The sequence below is a fragment of the Phocoena sinus genome, chromosome 11 (genome assembly GCF_008692025.1).
Source record: "Phocoena sinus isolate mPhoSin1 chromosome 11, mPhoSin1.pri, whole genome shotgun sequence".
NCBI classification, from domain to species: domain Eukaryota; kingdom Metazoa; phylum Chordata; class Mammalia; order Artiodactyla; family Phocoenidae; genus Phocoena; species Phocoena sinus.
This window is the reverse complement of record NC_045773.1, coordinates 36,877,533-36,892,962: the sequence shown is the minus strand read 5'-3', so window position 1 is coordinate 36,892,962 and position 15,430 is coordinate 36,877,533. Positions and strand designations below refer to the sequence as shown.

The following is a 15,430-nucleotide window of genomic DNA, read 5'->3' as shown; positions in this document are numbered from 1 at the left end:
CACGGGCCCCTCACTGCTGTGGCCTCTCCCATTGCAGAGCACAGGCTCCGGACACGCAGGCTCAGCGGCCATGGCTCACGGGCCCAGCCGCTCCGCGGCATGTGGGATCTTCCCGGACTGGGGCATGAACCCATGTCCCCTGCATCGGCAGGCGGACTCTCAACCACTGTGCCACCAGGGAAGCCCTGGACTTTGATCTTTGATAAAATATTAATAGCTGCTCCTTCATGAGCTCTTGCCGTGTACCAGGCATGCACCAGGCCTCTGCCTCAGCAATTGCATTTGTCCTCAAAAAATCCCACGAGGAAAGTAGCATCACATCCCCATTTTACAGATCAGGCTGCTGACACTGTTGGAGGCTGAGGCTAAGCGGCATGCTCCAGGGCTCACAGCCTGTGGGAAGGAGAGCCGGGACTTGGACCCAGTTTCCACTCTGAGCTGCTGTGAATATGGGTTTTGTGGCTAAAAAGAAAACTAGGTGCAGGAGTTTGAGGGGAGTGTCCCATTTATCATAATTTGTTTCCTCCAGAGCCGAGTGTGTGGGTGCGCCTGCCTCTCTGCCCCAGAAGAGCGTGGCCTCAGCCCCAGGTCGCCCAGGGCCTCTACACCCCACCACGTGGTGTCTGTGTGCACGAGGGCCCATCTGCCCATCTGTTTCCCTTCCCTCTGCTGTGGGCTCTGCTTCCCCGTGGTCCAAACAACAAGATCCAGCCCAGAAACAGCATATGTTTCCAGCCTCTGCTAGTCCAAGTCATAAATCGCCTGGTGTGATGTGCTCCTTGTGTCAGCTTGTTTCAAAACTCAGGGTGGAGGTGGCTGAATGAGTGTGAGGAGAATGCAGGGCCTCCTCCAGGCTGAGAAGCTGAGAGCTGGGAGCCGGGGTGAGTCCAGGACTGAGGCTCAGGAAGGGAGACAGGGACTAGGCCTGGAGCTGGCTTGGGGGCTCAGCCTGGGGCGGGAACCAGCAGGTAGTGGCCTGGATTCAAGCTGGGCCTAAGGGCTGAGACTTAAATGGAAGCTGAGGTCAGAGATCAAAGGGTTGGGCTTCTTGTCCAATGGTCAGAGGTCCAGACTTGACTTGGAGTCAGGGGTCAGAGGGCAGGGGCTATTGCTCAGAACTTGATGGGGATGGAGAGCTAAGCTCAGTTTGGGGTGAAGGTCAGGCCTCAGGCTGAGGTAGGGTTAGAGGTTAGAGGTCAGAATCAGTCCAGTGCTGAAGGCCATAGCTAACTGAGAAGGAGGTCCCCAAAGACTCAGAAGTCTGCCTGCTCTATCCTGGAAGTGACGTGTGCCAGGACCGGTGACAGAGGGATGCCTGTGATAAATAAGACGGGGCTTCCAGGGATTGACCATGAGTTTGAAAAGGACTGGGCACAGATCTTATGTCCAAAGCCACTAGAGCAAGGCTGGGGGCCTGGCCTCCAGTCCCAGCTCCCTGCCCTCAGGATGGGAGCCTTGGTTGCTTATCTCTGAAACGTGGATGATCACAGCACCTGCCTCCATGTTGATCATGCTCCATCCATGTTGCTGATTTCTACCCTCAAGACTGTGTGCCCTGGAGTGGGGGTAGATGAGTTAACACAGTGAGGGTGAGTGGTCGAGGCAGGTATGTGAGATGCTTCTGTTGCATGGGAGGCGGGGGGTCTCAGGAGAGGAACTGTGCCAAGGCCTTAGGTCCCCAGTCACCACCCAGGGCTCTGTCACTCCCAGGCTGCCCTAGAGAGGTGACCCTGCAGCCAGTTCAGGCCTCAGCTGCCCCCCTGAGCCGTGTGTAAGCAGCACCGTCCTGGGCATTTTTTCCAGGCCTCCATTCTGCCAGCTAGGTTTTCCCACCTCTTCTCCGTTCTCGGCCCAGCATGGCCAGAGATCTGGGGACAAGCCCACACAGCCGCCAGTTGGGGAGCTAGGATGGAGGAGGCAAAAGCAGGAATGAGAGGCCAGCAGGCAGAGAAGGGTGCCAAGGAGGAAGCCTTATCACAGGCCTCTCTGTTCTCATCTCCCACAAGGCCTGGTCACGAACCAGCCTCAGCTGTTGACCCGCCGCTGGGGTCCTGACCCCAGAGGTCTCCCCCTCCCCACAGGGGAGCACAGGGAGATTCAACAAGGGGGGAACCAGGCATGTGTGAGGGTGTGGGGGCTGGAGGGAGATGAGAGAACCCCTGGGGGACAGGAATGGTGGAGAGCCAGCAGAGGACATGTGGACAACAAGAGGGCTGCCCTGCCTGCCCAGGATGCAAGGCCTCCAGGGTTTGGCTGTGAAAGTCCCAGTCACCTCCTCCAGCTGAGCTATTAATACCCAGCTAAGACCCACGCACCCTTGCTGGGAGGACGCCGAGTTCCTTGGGGGCTAAAAACGGTCTGCAGTGGGGGTGGGCCCGGTGTCCTCCCTCTGCCTGTCAGAGGAGCTGGGGCCAAAGTCCATGCTGGCCTGGAAGGGGGCCAGAGCCAGGGTCGGGGTACAGAGAGTGACTGAACCCTGGGGTGGCCTGAGGATTCCAGGCGGAAGCAGGAAGGCACTCAGCCAGTCCAGTCCCCATTGCTCAGAAACCTGAGGGTGGCCCGGGGGCCTGCCAGTGGTCCCACCCAGGAGACCCGCCTGGCTTTCTGGCTCCTTGCCCCACCTAGGCCTTCGCCTTCCCCCCAGGCCTCAGCTTGGTCTGCCCCAGGCTGCAGTGGGGCTAGCTGCTGAGGGCTGCCTGCCTGTCTTCTGCCCAGAGGGGCCTAGAAGGGAAAGGGAGCTCCAGGGACGGGACAGGTTCGGAGCCTCTAGTGGGATCCGGGCCACCTAAAGCAGAGCCATTCACGTTCATTCATTGAGCTTCATGTGTGAAATTTTGATTATTCATAGCATTCTCTCAGGAGGGAGTTACTAGGTGAAGAAACTGAGGCTCGGTCATCTCCTCAGAGCCTGAGCTGGCTAGACCTGGTTTGTCAGACTCCAGACCCTACCTTGTGTTGCCTCCCGTTATGTCATTGCAAAAGGAGATTTCTTGGTTTGTCCTGGGGATCCATGAAACAGGTATTTCCATCAAAAGGCTCTGATCACTGTAGTGTCCCAGGCCCACCAGAGTGGCCACACCAATAATGAGAGGCCTGCATGGGCACCTTTCTCCTGCATTGGTGAACCCCCCTCACAGGGATCGTCAGCCACTTCTTCCCTCATTCCTGGGGCTCAAGGACACAACCTCGGAGCCTGTGCTAGTCTTCTGGGCTCGAGGTCACCCAAGGCCACCTGCTCCGTGCTGTGTCCCCTCCCTTCCCATGATAGATGCTCCAGGATCCAGACACCGACCCCAGAAGAGCACAGATTTGGCCAGGAGAGTCCAGACGAGAAAGTGGTTGAGGTGTCAGCCCCGGAGGCCCCCTGAGCCGGAAATCCCGACAGCTGCCTGGCTTATGGGTCCTGGGCATTGGGCCCTGACCCAGGGCAGGCAGCAGCCGTGTCAGGTGTCCAAAGGAGTTGGGGGAGGTTATGGCTGGAGCCAAGCCTGTCTGCCTGTGGTTAGTGAGGCTGTTGACACCTCCTGGGCTGCCAAGGCAGAGCGATGCCAAGGGGCTGGGGGAGGGGTCCTCGCTTGGCGGGGAGGGGTCCTCGCTTAGCCTGGAGGGTCTGAGGGGAGAGACAGGCCCTGACTTGAGGGTCTGGGGAAGGAAGCACAGTCCTGTCCTAAGCTGAGAGAGACCTGGCCCTGCCTGAGAAATCCTAGCTTTGGGGGCTGGTAGAGGGGGTATATTTCCAAATGGCCGGTGGGGAGTAAGGTGTGGGGGGTTGTCCCAGCCTGACACTAGGACAGCAGGGAAGGCTGCCCGTATCCTGGGTTCAGGGGGACGCTCTGAATCTGCCGGCCTCCATTCCTGGCTGGGAGGCACGTGCCTCTGCAGGACAAGCAGGAGGCCTCTGGCCTCAGGCTGACCACACAAACAGCCCCAGGGTTTCACTTCCCCGGGAGAAAAGGCGAGGCCTAACCTTGCCTGGATTTTCCTTAACCCCCCGGAGAGGGTCTTTGCCTCTGCGCTGGTGGTGATGGGGGGACAGACTAGCATCAGAGAGCCCGTTCCAGGGGAGCCCTCCCAGGATGGGCCCCCCTGCTCATTTGATCCATGCACCTCAGCTCTCCTGATGCCCATGTGCCCCCCGCCCCGGAGCCACCTCCCCAAGCAGTCTTCCTGGATTGATAGAGGTGAGGAGGCACTATACTTCCAACTCCCACGCCAGGCTGGAGTGTCCATGGCTATCCCATCTTCTTGGGGCCCCCGCCAGCCGAGCCTGACCTCATGAGGCTTTGGGCCTCCATCGCTCTTCTCTCACTTTCCTTTCAACACACCCTCCCTCCTGGCTCCCTCCTAGACCTCCAGGCCTCTGGTTCTCTGGCTGAACCAGCCCCTTGGCCACACCAGGTCTGGGGTCCTCTCCCATCTCAGCTGTCCCTGCTGCCCAATCTGGGGCTCAGTCCCCTGCCCTGTGTCTCTGTCTCTTCTCTCTTTATCTTTGTTCTCTGGGCTCTGACTCTGTCCCTCTGTTTTAGTCTCCATCTCTGCCCCTCTCTCTGTATCTGTCTGGCTCCCTGACCCAGTCTCAAATGCCTCAGTCTTTCTGTCACTGTTGCTCTAGGACCCGGTCCTGGCAGTGTCTCCTCTCCCCACCTGGCCAGGGCACCTGCTCAGACATCTGCTCTGCTGTCTGCTCGCTGAGCCCCACGAAGAGCTCAGACAACACTTGTGGTCTCAACTCTGGCCCAGTTCCAGGGGAACTGCTGTGATTCCCAGAAGGTGGGTGAGGGAGAGACAGGCCAGAGGGCCATGTGCTTGCCTGTCTCTTGAGGGGCTAATGGCCCTGGGCTTTCCTCTGCTCAGGCCACGGCTACCAGTGCCACAGGCTTCACATTTTACCCCACCACTGACGGCTGTGAGACTCCGGGCAGGTTCTGAGCTCGTGCCCCCTTCTCCAAAGTGGGGCCAAAAGGGCCGACTTCAGCAGGTGTCAGAGGATGGAATGTCAGCGCACTTGGTGGGCACTTGGCACTGTGCCCAGCATGTAGTAGTGCTCCATAGAGTCCCCATGACTGTTACTGTGACTGTAATTCCCCAAGGTCCCTGGAGTCATGATAGGCAGAGTGGGGGATGGGCTGAGCTTCTGCTGTTTGAGGCGTCCCATGTCCACCTGCGTCCCATACCCGCCTCTTCCTCTGTTGGACAAAAGACCTCTCGCTATACCTGGGACCTTCCTGTCCTCAGATTCTGTCTGAATTGCACACTGGTGCTCACCAAATTAATTACTGCTGGCTTGGGGATATATTTTTTTAAGAAGACATTTTTCCAGGGGGAAAAACACACAGGAGCTATAATTAGTTGGGAAGAGGAAAGAGGTGCGGAGCGTGTGAATCATCAGCCCCAGTGATAGACGGTTAGAGGCTGAGCAGAAGTTTCGGGAGAAGCTGCTGGAGTGTGGGTGAGTTGGGGATGGGGTGCTGCCCCCAGGCAGGCCGGAGTCGTCAAACACCAGGCATGTTCAGGGATGGGGACTTTATCTGTCACCCTGAAGTCTATGCCCTCCCCCTCAAGGCTCTGTCACCCATCACCCTCTCAAGGTCCCAGCTTCTCAGCTCCCCTGCACGCCCTGCCTGCCCTGACTGTCCCTAGGGCTTTTGTCCACCTTATCCCAAGGCCAGTGCCAGTCCCTGCTGGCATGTACCTGGGCAGAGAGCCTTGCAGCTTGAATGAGGAGAGAAACTGTGGAGGGTTTGAGGTGCAGGGATTGTAGACCATCTAGACCAGCTTCTCATTCATTCACTCACGTGTTCATCGAATACTGAAATGCTGCTGTGTGCCTGGTCCACAGACAGGCAAGCCAAGGACCAGAGAAGTGCCACTCCAAGGCCACACAGCTGTGAGTGGAGCAGCCTCTCTGCCTGTCCTGTCATACCAACTCTGCTGAGCCAGACCCTGGGCAGGGCTCTGGGCCACCAAGGGGACCACGACCAGGCCCCACCCTAACTGAGCCCATATTCTGATGGGGGAGGCAATCAGGCACCTATAGGGCAGAACGCCCAGTGCTGTGAAGTGCGAAGCACAGCGCTGTGGAAGCTTGGAAGTGGATCTTGATCCAGCCTGGTGGTCAGACAGGGCCTCACAGGGGATGAGGTGAACAGTGTTCTGAGGCTGGAAACAGCATGATGACCCATCATGCTGGAGGGATGTTAAGTGATTCTGTGGCAGGGCTCAGGCAGCAGCAGGAGTGGGGGATTGCTGGGGACTGTGGCTTTTGGGCCAAGTGATCACAGTGTCCATTTCCCCAGTGTTTCTCCTGAGCAGCTGTCTGGGGCGCTCTGAGGCCCTCGTCCTTGGGGACTCTCCGTTGGTTCTTTTTGACGTCTGGGGCCCACTGACCCAAGGTAACCCCTGTCTGGGCAGTCAGTGGCTAAGGGGACTGGACCCCAGGTTTCTCCCTCTCTCCCTCTCCTCTGGCTGAGGGCTGGCTACCCAATGGTCTAGGGGTCTCTGCCCAGGCCTCAGGGGCTATGCGGGAGCAGCGTGGCCTGTGCCTGAGAGCTGAGGAGAGGACACTGCCTCCCCTGGGAGAGCATGGCATCATTCAGCACACAGAGTGCTCCCTTCTAACCCCAGACCAAATTAGCCTTCCAAATTACAGGCTGCATGTCCTCCAAATTGGGGACTGGGTGGGAGAACAGAGGCCCAGCTCTCCTTCCTGCTTCCTGCTCACAGAGGGCTCTCGGCCCATCCCTAAATAACAGGACCATGTTAGGAAAGAATTCTGGGCACACAAACCCTCCCGCCCCAGGGTGCAGGGATCCCCAGGTCCCAGACCTGCATTCAGGCTCAGGGCAAGGCTTTGCCCTCCTGGGGTTTGACGGTGAGCTTGGAACCGGAACATTCAGTCAAGGCCAGCTTAGGGTTCTGAGGGCATTTTGAGGATCATTCATTTATTCATCAAACACCTACTGGGCACATTCTCTGTGCCAGGCATTGTGCTGGGCCTTGAGACGCTGAGTGGCAATGGAGGTGACAGACATGTGACCAGGAAGGTACATGTCAGAATGAGCAGGCCTGTGGCAGGGGGTGTACAAGTGGCCCTGGGAAACCTTGATGAGGTCAGGGAGACCTTCCTGGAGGAAGGGGTATATAAGATGAGTCCCAAAGGATGCATGTGTCCTTAGCCAGGGGAAGAGAGTTCATGGAGGAAAGAATATCCAGTGCAAAGGCCAGGAGCAGAGAGTGAGGGAGGGGCATTAAGAAGTGGGTGGAGGCACTGGTTGGTTCAGATCCAGGGGCCTTGTCAGCTATGCTGGGGGATTGGATTTCATCAGAAGTACAAGGGAAGAGGAGGCCTGTGATCCCAGGAGTGGAGGAGGATGGGTGTGTGTATGTGTGTGTGCAGAAGCAGAGTTGGACCATGGCCCCACCCCGAGGGCTCCTGGTAGGTATGAAGGGATGTGGGGGCAGAAGTGGGGGTCCTGGACCTCCCACATTGGCCTCCCTCCCACCCCCACCCCTTCCAGACAGCTTCGGGCCTTTGAAGAAACAATCCAGTTTACCACAAAGAAAACACGAGAGCCTGATGGTATTTCTTTGTGTCCTGAAATTAAGGTGCCTTCCTGTGTTTTCGCTAATTGGTTTGGAACTCTTCATGTTTTTGTTTTAGAAGAAAATTATTATGGATGTTGAGAATAAATGCGATCATTGTGTGGTGCTGAGAGCAGAGAATGAAAGGAAAACACCTCCTGAGCTCACCCACTCTTGTGTCACAGAAGAGGCAAGTGAGGTGGGGAGGAGAGACTTTGAGGCCACACAGCCACAGTGATGGTCCCCCAGGAGCAGGAAGGGGTGGCTTTTGGGCCACGGTGGAGAGAGGATGCTTGTTGGGGGGTTCTTACAGCAGGGTGGAGAGAGGACCTGCGAGTTCCTCCAGCTTCTGGTCTTGCTTGCACACCTCCTGGGATGGAGAAATCACTGCTTCCTGTCTGCGTCTGGTGAACTGGCCCAGCTGTAGCTGGTGAGCAGTTTTCCCTGAGTAGGCAGTGCTGCTCCCCTCCAGTCTCACCCAAGGTTCTCTGCATCCCAATCTCTACCCCACCCAGGATCTCTGGTCTTCGCTTCAGCTGCCTGAGGTGAGGCTGGGGCCAGGGTGGTCTCTCTAGGTGGGACCCTGGGCTGCAGGCTGCACGGCACTGGATCTGATCTGGCCCCGGTAGATGGTGCCTGCACTTCTGAGCCTGATGGCTGGGAGGGCTTCCGGGCTGGAGCTTCCCCGGCTGGCAGCCAGCGTGGGAGCGTGAGGAAAGGCACGAAGTCTGCTTCCTGGATGCATGGCCTGTTGTCCAGCACATCCTGCAGGGCCCGGCCCTACTCAGCTGAGGACACAAGCTAGTGGGTAGAGTCAGGCCTGACAGTTCCATGGGCAGCACTGGGCAGACAGGTGGGGCACCAGGTCAGTGCACGCCCTCCTCAGCAGGCTTCTGTTTAGCCCCTGCTATATGTCTGGCCCTGTGACAGCCGCTGGGCCCTCAGAAATGAATTAGACACAGACCCGCCCCTGCCCCCGAGAGCCTGTGGTCTGGACAGGCACAGAGGAGACAACAGAGCGCAGTAAAAAACCTGTATCCCCGGCCGTACCAGCAAAATCAGCTCCAGACTTTGGGGAGTGAAATCCTACATAACCCACTTCTACCCAGAAGCTAGAAAGGGACCTCTAGAATTCACCTCTGGCCTCCTGTTCCTTCTGCTTGACCTGCCATGGCTCCCTTTTGCTGGCCCCCAGAGCACCTGTGTACTCTGGTCCAGCCTCTCCCTGGAGCTCAACTCCCTCCTCCACTCAGCTGCAGTGAACACTCAGGGTTTAATGGTCTCTCTGGCCATCTGGCCTTTGTCCAGGTTGTTCTCTCTGCCTGGAAAATGTCCCCTTCCTTTACACTTGCTAATGCCTACTCACTCTTCAGAGTCAGCTTCCAGCCCTCTCCATGGGTAGCTTTCCCGGCCTCTAGATCATGACAGCCCCCTGGTACCTGTCCCTGTAGAGCCCCCTACACTGCTCCTCAGAGCATTCATGGAACTTGTGATCAGGTCTTTTAATTGTGTGGTTATTCCACTGGGGACACAGGACCCAGAGCAGGCCAGGTTTCTCTTGGCCACTGCTGGATCCTGTCGTCTCACCCCAGAGGAGCCCAGAGGATGTGCTTAGTCAATATATGTTGAATGATGAGTAACATGTAAAACCCACATGTTTTTCTATTAATAGAAAGTTAAGTTCAGGCACAAACATCACAAAAATCTAGTAAGATTTAAATGCATGTTCATACCCACACGCTGAGAATGTTGCAAAGAGGTTACACTGCCCCCTAAAATGTAATTACCCCCGCGCCTGACCCCAAAGTCACTGGCAGTGGCTGGTTCAGGGCAGCCCTGAAGTTAACAGCAATAGCAGTGACACTGGCCATGTGTTGGGAGCCACCTCAGCACTAAATAAGCGCAGATTTTTTTTTTCAATGAAACATTATATTTGGATGCAAAAACCTAGAGTATCAAAGATTCATGTGGAGCCAAGATTCATTCATCAACAGACATTTCTTCAGAGCCAAGGGTTGGCTGAGCACTGAGGATCTGGTTGTGGACAGACGGCCTGCCTTTGCCGTATCGGCGTCAGGCTAAAGCCAGGAGGAAAAGCGGAATCAATGGACCTGACCTTTGGCCCTGGACCAAAGGGAAGGAAAGACATTTCCTCCTGTGGGATGTACAATCTCTGAGCACATCTCTGTCAGCAAAGAGGCACAGCCTGACCCTGTCCTGCGGGGCCCTGGAGATTCCATTTTTTCTGGTGGGGGCCTGGGCCGGTCACACCCCCTCCCTGGGACAGTGTTGAAGCAGCTGTTAGAACTGGGATGCGCCAAAGAACCCTGCAGAGACAGGCTCACCACCTTCCCTGCTCGTGCTACCTCTTCCACGGGGTGCCACTCCACAGCCTGTGCATGGGATCCAGCCCGCAGCCAGTGTCTGCCAGCGGTCACATTAGGGTCATGTACAGGTCAAAGCAGCCCCTCTCTGCTGCCAGGTCATGGTTGGGGTGTCCCGCTGTGTATGTGCATGTCAGGTATGGTATGCAGGGACTGAGGGTCTCTGGGAGAAAACGGTGAGCGCCTTGTGAGAAGAGGGCCTTGCCTTCCTCTCAAAATCCCCAAGACCCGGCCTTTCTCCTTCAGACCAGAGTCCCCAAGGGCCTTAACCAGACAGACAACCGGCAGTGAGACAGCCAGTCTCCCTGGGACCAGAGCCCCCATTCCACCTGGCAAGACTCTTGGGTCAGCGGCCTGGGATCTTCGGCCACCATGGTGCTGACGTGCTGAGGCCCAAGTCCTCACCGGGCTGTGCCCTGCCCAATATAGAGGGCTCTGAAGGACACAGACAGCTCTTCCTGTCAGGGCAGTGGGGCCATTTATCACGGAGATAAGCATTAACCAGAGGGCAGAGTTGGCGGAAGGAGCTGTCTGGAGGAGATAATCTGGGGTCACTCAGAGGGCATGGAAGAGCCATGTCCCCACTCCACCCGCTGCCTCCCAGCCTCCGCCCCTATGCTTGCTGGCCAAGACATCTGGCTGTCTCACCTCATGGAAAAACCTGATGCCCTCCGGGTACAAGGAGCTGGGCTATGGTTGGGAGTGGGGTGTGTTTCCTCTTCATGTTCCGTGCCATGGCAGGGCCCCTGTGATTCTGCCTCGCCTCCTCACAGATGGGGAAACAGGCCTGAGGGAGTGGGCTTTGGACTGCTCTTGTCAGAGGGAGCGAACATGGGGTCCTGACCCTGCCCTCGCCCTCCTGCACGGGGTAGGAGGGGAAATCCACGTGGTGCTGTGTCACTGGGCACTTCCTATGTCCCAGCTGTTGCCTGCATGGCCTGTGTCCTGTCCCCTCTACCCTGGGGACCAGGCATTGCCTTGTCCTCCTTTTCCAGAGGGAGGCAATGCACAGAGAGGTGAGGGTACCAGCCCATGGCCAAACTGCTGGGAAGTGGCCCAAGTAGGATTTGAACGTGGGGTTCAGAGCTGCATCCAGAGCACTGTCTGCCCAGAGGGGCTTTGGATGCCTGGCAGAGGCCAGAACAAACCCACTAGATGGAGGACAGCTCTGGGATCCCTCTGCCCAGCTAAAAACTGATACCCCAGACTGTCAGAACCCCCCAGGCTGCTCTGCTCACCCCACTTCCCTACCTTGGCACTCAGTGGGGCTCAATAAATATTTCTTAACAAATTAATAAGTCAAAAATGAGCAAACAGTATAAATCATGACATTTCCCCTCTACGAGTCCCTGGAGCTGGTCAGTTCCTCTCTGGGGGCTGTACACACTGGTTTTGGTATCTCCCTGCCAGGGACACATCTGCCCACCACCTACTGGCTCCTCACGGTGGTCCCATCAGAAAAGACGGTGCCACCTTTGGGAGCAGAGAGAAGAACCCAGACCTTGGACTGTAGAGGATGGGAGTAGGGGGAGGAAGGAGTGAGGAGACCCCTCTCCTGGGCTGGGAGCCGCACTTGTCATTACCCCATGGTGGACACTTTTGCAGCCCTGCAGCCCTCACCATCGGGGTCACTAAGTGTTGGTGTGTTCAGGGTGCTGCAGGGACCAGGGCTGGTCTGGGGGATGAACCCTGGATCTCCTTTCTCTGCCCCAATGTCCAGGGCAGTAGATTTGACCCAGAACCAGCCAGAGGCTTTTCTGGAAAGTCTTTGCTATGTGAAGGGTAGGAGGGGGCACCCTGGGAGTCTTGGAATTCATCTGGCAGGCCTGGGGGCCTGGGTGGCTTTTGAGAGCCTTTCTGCTCATGACCACCTTCGTGAGTTCTGGGTACTATTTAGCCTGAGACATGCTGGGCAGGGAGAGGGGTCTGGATTGTGCAGGGAAGGGTCGCAGGGCCTGGGGAAGGAGCCAGTGAGCATGAACAGTTGTGCAGAAAGGAGCCCAGCCCCCGGGGCCTGTGTTGGGGGGTGGGGGGCAGGAGGACAGACAGGCACAGCTGTGTCAGACCCACCACTACAACCCCCTGGGAGCCCCCCACACCTGAAGGGGCCCTTCCTTGGATTTGGTTGGGGGCATTGGAACCTCAGGTGTGGAAGGGTTTTTTTTTTTTTTTTTCGGTGTGCGGGCCTCTCACTGCTGTGGCCTCTCCGTTGCGGAGCACAGGCTCTGGACGCGCAGGCCCAGCAGCCATGGCTCACGGGCCCAGCCACTCTGCGGCATGTGGGATCCTCCCGGACTGGGGCACGAACCCGTGTCCCCTGCATCGGCAGGCGGACTCCCAACCACTGCACCACCAGGGAAGCCCTGGAAGGGTTTTTAATCCTCGGACACTGGGTCATCTCATGTCAACCCGGGGAAGTTACAGACAGACCTCCAATCCTCAGGAGATAAGCTGAACTGACTTGTGAACGGGCTGCCTCTGAACCAGTGCAGAGCAGCCCTGGGCAGCCTCCCCCAGAAAAGTCCCCACTCTGGTGGTTGGGAGGGGCATTGCCAGCAGCAGGACCCACACTGAGCTGGTCCAGCCCCTCGGGGGACAGAACAGGCACACGACAATAATAGCAACCATAAAAGAAACCCAAGGAGCACAGCTCTTGCTGTGCCCCAGACAAGGCTGAGCTTGTCTTCCTGGCCACTCTCCCATTGCATTTAATTCTCATGACCCTATGAGGTGTACACAAGTATTATTCCCCGTTTTACAGACTAGGAGCCAAGGCCCAGAGTCATGGAGCGTCAATAATCCTAATGGCACACGTGCACAATGCTCACAAAGGGACCTCAACACACTCCCAGGGTATGTCCTGCTGCTCATAAGCATCCTTCTAGCAAGGGCATCTGTGACAGCAGAATCCTTAGTGGGGGTGTCACTGGGTGAAATGCCCACCGATCAAGTCCGTGTACAGGACCCCAGTGAGGTGGACATGGAAGCTGGTGTGGAAGGTGGACCAAGCCAATGGTTGAGGGAAGGTCATTGCTGCTGGTACATATCGATCCCATTTGTGTAACACATGTGTTACAGATATAAAACCTGGGGCGGCGCTGGGGCAGATGGGGCACCCTAGTACACACATGCTGGAGGACACCCACACAGAGCCCAAGGACCACACCTCCCGTACCTCAGCATCCAGCACCCGCACAGAGCTGATCACAGGGGACCTGCTAGGGCACTCTCGTTCTCCCTCCTTCTCTCTCCACCTGGGCCTCTCTGCCCACCTGGCTGGGAATAAGGCACTGGAGGTGGGCTGGGCCCAGATCCTGGGTGCAGAGTCCTGGCTGGGCCTCCAGGCCTGGTCCCTACTCCTCCCTCTCTTCCTCTCTGCTTCTCTCTTACTTGCTCCTGTCTCCCTCTCAGTGTTCTGAAGAGTCCTCCTCAGTGGCAGCAGATACACAGGTGACACGTCCTGCTGCCTCAGTCACACACAGTGCCTCTCCTCCTGCCCCAGAGACTCACGCTGTTTCTGGGCATCAGTCTGGGGTCAGGCTGACCTATGGTGGCTACAGCCTCACTCGAGCTGTGCTCCCAGCCTGGCTCGGGCTGCACTTGAGCTGGACAGAATAAAGAAGCTGCTGGCCTCCATGTCCCTGCCCACCCCTCCCCTGCAGAATCCCTGGGCCCAGTAGAGTCATGGGAGGGTGGAGGCTTCTGGGACCAGTGGCAGCGCCCGGGGCGGGTGTTATATATTGCACGGGGTTTTCTGTGCTGCAACTCAGGATGTCTGAGCCCACAGGACACCGAGCCCATCTGCGTGGATATGTGTAGCCCTCCAGAGGATGGAGGGCTGAAATGGAGGATGGGGTGAAGTGGGGGCAGGGCTGCACCCTTACAGGCAGGCCTCCCAGGGGTAGGTCTGTTCTTCCTCATCACTGCCTCTAGCCCAGTGCCTGCCTGGCTGTTCCCTGTGGCCCTAGGACACTGAGGGGCAGGAAGCTAGGCAGCTTCTGGTGCAGACTTTCCGTGGTCTTGGGCCAGTCAGGGTACCAAGCCAGGCTCAGTTTTCCCATCTGTTATATGGGGCAAGGTGAGGGGAAGGTACAGGCCTAGGCATGCCCACCAGGTACCAGGAAGACAACTACCAACGACTGTAGGGTATCCACACAGGCCTTTCTTGTCTATGCCTCCCGACCCCATAGTCATCCTTTCGCTTAAGTACCGTTGCTGTCCCCGGCTTCCATGTGGACACCCACCCAAGGCCACACAGACAGAGAATGCTGGTGTCAGGATTTGAACTGGTTGCCTCTCTTAGGCAACCTGCTGTCTGAGCGGAGCAAGAAGATGCCAGACACTGACCCAGGATCGGGGCTGCCTGATCCCTGCACTGGCCAGAGGAGGCACCACAAATCCCACCTGCACATCCACCCAGCCCATCCTGCTCAGAGCTGTTCTGTGCATCTTAGCTTGACGAGGTGTGGGGAATTCATCAACCGCCCACAGAGCCCGCTGAGAGCTGGCTGAGTCCAGCCACCTCCCTGTCCCAGCAGCAGCCCCCAAAGCCTGAGGCTTAATCCCCCAGGCATGTCCTGCCCTTCATCTTTCCCAGGCTGTGTTGCCCTTCTGCCCCTCTTCTCTAGTTGAAGCTGGTCACCTCACCCAAGTCTTCCTCCTGGAAGCTCTTCCCGACTCCCCATCCTTCAGTACGTCTAGATTCCGTTCCCATGCCCAGAATTCCACCTCCTAACGTACGGGAGCCTCTCAGGTGCCTGGTGCCAGGCCTGGTGAGGCTCCAGATGCTGGCCAGCCAAGGGACCGAGGAGGACACCCCTCAGTGAGAGGAGCAGAAGGGCGGGAGTCAGGAGACCACTGTGGGCCTTCTCTGAGCCTTAATGCAGGACACTTGCCCAGCAGGGTTTGCGGAAGAGAAGGCCTAGGAGGACCGACAACTTCTCTCCAACCTGCACATCGGAGCTGGCCGGGCTCCCAGGGAAGTCTGAGAGCATGAATGGACTCCTTGCCCCACCCCGCAGCAAGCAGAGAAACAGCCAACACCGGGGAACCTCCTCCTGGGCGGCCTCCATGCTTAACCCTGCAGTTTCCACCTACAGAACAAGCACCAACTCCAGCCTGGAGACCCCAAGCCAAGGGCCAACCTTGCCCTCTGTTTGCCCTGCGCTGCCCATCTAAATCTCTGAGGTACTGGTCTGACATTCCCCATTTTCCCAATGAGGAATCTGGGGCTTTGCAGGGTTAGTAACATGCCCAAGGTCACACAGCTGTAGGTGGCAGAGCTGGGGCTCAACCCCGGGCTGTCCTGCACCTGCAGGCATAACTCCACTATGATGACCTGCTCAGCCCACACACGGAGGGCATCTGCAACCCTCAGCCAGAGGCAGCCTGTTTTGCACAGGGTTTTCTTTTTCTTTTTAAATTTTTTTATTAAAAGAAAATTTTCATTAAAGTATAGTTGATTT

General features: G+C 57.3%; 1 long non-coding RNA gene across 8 annotated transcripts in view; it reads left to right on the top strand.

Annotated features, from left to right (window-relative positions):
• Positions 1-15,430, top strand: part of LOC116761885 — a 74,654-nt gene that overhangs the window by 16,739 nt on the left and 42,485 nt on the right. The gene's annotated exons all lie outside the window — the stretch shown is intronic.